General features: G+C 40.5%; 1 non-coding gene across 1 annotated transcript; it reads left to right on the forward strand.

The window, feature by feature from the left end:
• The first annotated feature begins 3383 nt into the window (after positions 1 to 3383).
• Positions 3384 to 3489, forward strand: LOC136461962 (small nucleolar RNA R71). The gene has a single exon (XR_010760496.1). It is a non-coding gene; the product is annotated as a small nucleolar RNA R71 (small nucleolar RNA).
• Positions 3490 to 6417: the final 2928 nt, after the last annotated feature.

Here is a 6417-nt window from a genome sequence, read left to right on the forward strand (position 1 = left end):
GTGGATATCCTATCAGGCATATTTTTTTGTGTTCACTCCCAGTGTAGGAGTACTACATATGTGGGTGGTGTGTACATGGTCTTGACTTTAAGAGCATGACAAACCTCTCATAAGGGTCAACAAAGCTTGACAAAACTCAGTGCAAAACAAGCAGCATATATGAGTGGAAGTTTTACTAGTCTAAATATCATATTTGGCTCTGGTAGGATTTCAAGTTTTGTCATACAGGAGCTCATCATGTAATTTTTTTGTGTTTTTCAAAAGGCAAATCTCTGGAACTCTAGTATCACTTGGAACAAGATAAACAATAGCTTAGACCTTCTCATATCATATCCTATCAATTACCTATACTTAGATCAAGCATATGCTATCCATGAGTTTCAAGTTCAGAGTAAATTCTTATATCAAAGCAGTCTTATCTAAAACTTGGGAGAATTCAAGACAGAAAACTAGATACTTGAAAGAAATTACAATAGATCAACTATTCATTATTTCCATCATAAGAGATTATCTTCAGAGTCCTTTTATTCATTCAGCTCTTAAAAATCAAATTTAAAGGAAACTAAACACACCTTTTATTTTGTTTTCCCACTTTTAAGACCGCACCTTATTAATAAATATATAGGTAGCTAAAATAAATTTTTATTTTGTTTTAGTTTATTATGCATTTTTTATTTTATTATTATTTTTAACAACTATATAGTAAACTTGAAAAATAGCAAATGTAAAGAAATACTTAGCTAGATACATGGGGGATGCTCCTCCCCCAAGCTAGATGTTGTTGTGGTCTTTCTTAGAGCGGTTTTACTAGCAGAAGTCTTTCTCATCAAGGAGTGGAGTGGGATGAAGACTACCGAGTGAACTTGCTCGTGATCATGTGTATCATCCTGTAAAAATATCAACAAGAACACCAAAACTCGTGTAACGGATTAGGATAAAGGGTTAGCGGTTAGCCGTCCAGAGATTAGTTGTTCTTGAAATTGGAAATATTTTTGTATTGACATAATTTTAGCAGGATGTCCATCTCATATTTTTTTATTTTCTAACATAATGCATGCATGGTATTTTTATTTTTACGCCACCACGATGAATATTCTTGTGGGTTTTTACGCACCGTAAGATTATTCACATGGGGCTTAGGATTTTATAATGCAATGCTAAGATTTTTATTTTATTTTATTAATGCAAGGCAAATGCAGAAAAGTAAATATGCTAAAGTAAAATGGTTTATGCAATGTTGAATAGTAAATATGGATAACTACCGATGTTACCTCCCGGCAAGGATTTGGAATTTTAAGTCCTCCGGACAGGACTTTTCTCCTGTCTTGTTCATTCCTTGGATGCATCTGTCGATCCTAGAGATAGAGACATTGATGGTTGCACCTCTTGTGATGTTAACCTAGATGTTGTCACCTTTTCCTTCTATACCTACTTGGTCTATGGACTTGACTTTGGTGGAGTAGGTTCATCTTTCATGGGTTCTTCAAGTTCTTCATCTTCTTCCCAACCATTCTTTGGAGATTGATTCTTTCGGTGTTGTGATGATCGACGTCTCCTCCTAGAGCGGGTCTTCTTGGGCTGTTCATGAGTGGTATAACTATTAAAATAATAGCATACCTTTTCTCTAGGGAATTGGAAGTGGACTTGCCCAGATCCGACGTAATTGATCGCATTGGTGGTGTTGAGAAATGGCCTTCCCAAGATGATGGGTGTATCCTCTTCTTCTTCTCCCATGTCCAAAACCATGAAGTTAGCAGGGGCAAACTGGTCATGTATTCTTACCATGACATCTTTTGCTATTACTTTCGAAATTGGATTGATTGGTCTAGTCATCTGCAATTGCATATATGTAGGGAACAAAGGTTCGTCACCAAATAAGTATTCATATGTTACCTTGGACATTATATTAACACCCGACCCAATGTGCACAGAAGATCTTTTGGAATATTCTTTGTCCAATGGTACACTCAATCGTGGGTACGCCTAGGATCATCCTTCTTAGCAAGGACATGGTGAAGCGAGGAGGTGGTCATACTTCTGATCGGAGTGTGTTGATCATGTTGACCGATTCTTCTTATGGCTGCCTAGCTTTGTTCTTCCTCCTTCTCCTATTATTTTTCTTCTTGGTCACTGCTGTATCTTCGAGCTGGTATGATGTTTGTCGATGTCTAGGAGATTGTAGGATACTATTCTTGAAAGAAAACTTCTCCTTTTTATCCTTGATTGTGAAACAGATCTTGGCACTGTCTGCATAGATGATGGCTTTTGCGGTGCTTAGAAAAGGTTGGCCCAAGATGATGGGTGCCCTTTCATCTCCACCTGTTTCCAAAACCACAAAGTGTACATGAGCATATGATTGTCCCACTCGAACAATGGCATCTTTAAGAACTCCCTTGGGGTAGCAGAGTGACTGATCTACAAGCTGAAAACGCGTATTTGTGTACAACAAAATATCTCCATTAATTTTATCATAGATTACCTTAGGCATGATGTTGACACTTGCTCTGAAGTCATAAATAGCTTCTTAAAAATATGAGGTCCAATGGAGATGGGAATGATAGGTCTCCCTAGATCGCTCTTCTTTTTAGGCAAGGTGTAATATATCCACCTTCCTGTCGATGGTTGTATACAATAGTAAGCTGCATTGTGAATATCGATAAGATTTGCAGTTTCTAGATCTTCTGGTTGCCCTAGAATCTTAACTTTGTTGGTCAGAGGAATAGCAGTAGCCAGCTGAGCTATTTGTAATTCTATGATTTTATTAAAGCCATGCTGGTTCTTAATGGTAGACGACAAGTTATCAATTTTATTACTCAGGTTTTCTAATATTCTATCATTGGAAGCTAATTTCCTAGATAAGCTCTCCATAATTTTAGTTTGCCCAGAAATCAATTCTCTCAAGGGTGGTTGATTGAAATTATTACTTTGAGGGTTACCTTGGTAGTTCGGCCTCTCTTGCTGATTCTATCCTTGATTATGTTGAGGACGAAAGTAGTTGTTGTTGACAAAGTTCACATCCTCATGAATTTTAGGACATTTGTTCCCTAAATGCCCTGTGTTTCCACACTCTTTACACGTCATGTGGGAATCATGAATATGCTGACTTCTTGCTTCTCATTAGCTTGATCTTTAAGCTTCTTCATCAGCAGGTCCATCTTAGTAGACAATCATGTCTATCTCTTGAGTTGATGCATACCTCCACCTCTCTTGTGGGTCTAAGGCGTTCTTCATTCCAACCTTGGTTGGAGGCCATCTTCTCCACGAGAGCTGTTGCAGCTGGGAGTGTGAGTGACATGAAAGCACCTCCAGCAGCAGCATCCATAGTCTCATGGGTACTATTGGTCAACCCATGGTAGAAAGTCTGCATGAGCAGCCAATTCTCCATCCCATGATGAGGATATTCTGATATGTAATCTTGGAAGCGTTCCCATGTCTCAGGGATAGATTCATCATGTTGTTGTTGAAAACTTGAGATTCTCCCATGAAGAGAATTGGTCTTGCCTAGTGGAAAAGAACTTGGCTAGGAACATAGTGGAGCAGTTATCCCATGTAGTGTTTCTATCTTTGTTGGCATAGAACCATTGATTTGCCTTCCCCAAGAGTGAGAATGCAAAGAGGTGCAAGTAGTATAGCGTCTTAGGTCACTCCTTTGATGGTGAAATAGCTGCAGATCTCCAAGAAGTGTTGGAGATATGCAGTTGCATCTTCATATGCCTTCCCACAAAACTAGCTTGCTTGCACCATGTTGATGAGAGCTGGCTTGAGCTCAAATCCATTGTCTCCGACATTGATCACCGATCCAGTATGGATGTTGGCCATAGTTGGAGCAGAGAACTCATGGAGAGTCTTGTTAGCCATTGCTTCAAATTCTCAAGTTAAGCTTCACCTTTGAAAGGTCCTAATAGCTAGAGGGGGTGAATAGACTATTGAAAATTTCTACAACAACACTTAGCAAATATGTTAGACAATTAAACGGTGAAGCGAGTGTTGCGCTAGCCTACTAAAAGAGCAAGCCACCTACCATAATTCTAGTGACTATGATCACTAAGCACACAATTTGCTAAGTCACTACACTAAGTTAGTGAGCTCTCAAAGGCAAACTAAAGAGCCTCACTAACCACTAGACCCGACACAAGCTAGCTCTCAAAACTAATTACACTAAAGAGCTTAGCTACACTAAGAATGTAATACAAGAGAGGTGATGATGTTTATACCACCGTGTCGAGGATAGAGCCAATCACAATATGATGGAGCGAATCAATCACAATCAAACAAGAAATCCTCGGGACAAGATGACACAAGATTTTTTATCGAGGTTCACTTGCTTGCCGGCAAGCTAGTCCTCGTTATGGTGATTCACTCACTTGAAGGTTCACGTGCTAATTTGCATCACACGCCAAACCCTCAATAGGGTGCCACACAATCAACATAACATGAGGATCACATAAGCCATGAGTAATCCACTAGAGTACCTTTTGGCTCTCCGTCGGGGAAATATCGAGAACCCCTCACAATCACCACAATAGGAGCCAAAGACAAGCACCTTCCTCTGCTCGATGATCCTTGTTACTCCAAGCCATCTAGGTGGCGGCAATCACCAAGAGTAACAAGCGATCCCATAGCAAAACATGAATACCAAGTGCCTCTAGATGCAATCACTCAAGCAATGCACTTGGATTCTCTCCCAATCTCACAATGATGATGAATCAATGATGGAGATGAGTAGGAGGGCTTTGGCTAAGCTCACAAGGTTGCTATATTAATGAAAATGGCCAAGAGAGTGAGCTTGAGCTGGCCATGGGGCTTAAAAAGAGAGCCCCCACGAATAGAGCCATTGGGCTCCTCACTGCAATGGTTTTGGGGTGACCGGACGTGCCGGTCAAGTGATTGGACAAGCGGCACCCCAGCGTCTAGTTGTGGATCAATGTCCACATGTCCCCGTTCAAAACATGGCCACCCAATCTCCAACGGTCAACTAAGCTCACGCCACTGCTTAAGTTGAGACCGGATGCACCCACAAATGACCTGACCCACAAGCACCGCGTCAGGTTAGTACACCACTATGCATGCCTCAACACACGACCGGACACACCGATCACAGTGGCTCCCTAATATCAGGTCGGTTCTAGAGAGCTCCCAGAGCACCAAACCCACGACCTAACACATTAGGTGCACACGACTAGACACTGCCATCAGTGTCAAGTCATCCCCGTGCTCACTCAGTCCGCTTATGTCACCGTACGTCATTAGTGACCTGGACTCAGCAGTGTCGCGTCTAATCACATTTTGACCTAGCGTCTGGTACACTCCCCAAGGCTGAGTGCTTTACTAACTAGAGCTGACCAGACGTGCAAGGTCCTAGAGATAGGTCCTATGTCTAGTCACTATTTTTCAGTGAAAATCACCTCCTTCACTTCACCAACTTCTCCACCCTTGCTCAAATGTGCCAACCACCAAGTGTAGTCACCTTGTGCATGTGTGTTAGCATATTTTCACAAACATTTTTAAGGGTGTTAGCTCTCCACTAGATCCTAAATGCATATGCAATGAGTTAGAGCATCTAGTGGCACTTTGATAATCCATATTTCGATACGAGTTTTACTCCTCTTAATAGTATGGCTATCGATCCTAAATGTGATCAAACTCGCTAAGTGTCTCGATCACCAAACCAAAAAGCTCCTATCAAGTTTCACCTTTGCCTTGAGCTTTTTGTTTTTCTCTTTCTTCTTTTCCAAGTCCAAGCACTTGATCATCACCATGGCCTTCCACCATCTTGATCATCTTAATCCTTGCTCACCACTTGGAATGTGCTACCCTATCTAATGATCACTTAGAGCAAAGGGTTAGCACCTAGGGTTTCATCAATTCACCAAAACCAAACTAGAGTTTCAGCCTTATCTGGTTGTCTTATGACTCTAAAGCTAAAACTTTCTTGAGTTAGCCTTTCTCTTAAGTAATGCTTCTAGGATCGTCAACGTAGTTTGTCGGAGGTCAAAACTGGTCATACATTACTCTAGCATAAGATTTGAAAGTAGACAAAACAAGAGTAATTCTAGCTTGAGCACAGGTTAATGGTTATCTCGATCACATCAATAAGTATAAGTTTATCAATACTTCCTTTGCCTAGCTACCTTCCTCTGCAATGGCGCCTAGAAATGCTTGTTGGTATTTATTAACTTGATACTTGTTTTAGTAGCCACCTAATGTATGTCTACATCTCTTAATATTACTTTACCTAGGATGTCATCCCTAGTGATGACTGTAGGAGATGCTTGTTGGTACTACCTAGTGCAACTTCTAGAATGACACTAAGAAGTACTTTATTATTTCATGTGACTAGGAAGAATATATATATATATATAAAGGAAAGGAATCTAGCAAGCGCACAGATAATATACCATTGTAGCACTTCACCCG

The sequence above is a fragment of the Miscanthus floridulus genome, chromosome 6, assembly GCF_019320115.1.
Source record: "Miscanthus floridulus cultivar M001 chromosome 6, ASM1932011v1, whole genome shotgun sequence".
Taxonomy (NCBI): Eukaryota; Viridiplantae; Streptophyta; class Magnoliopsida; order Poales; family Poaceae; genus Miscanthus; species Miscanthus floridulus.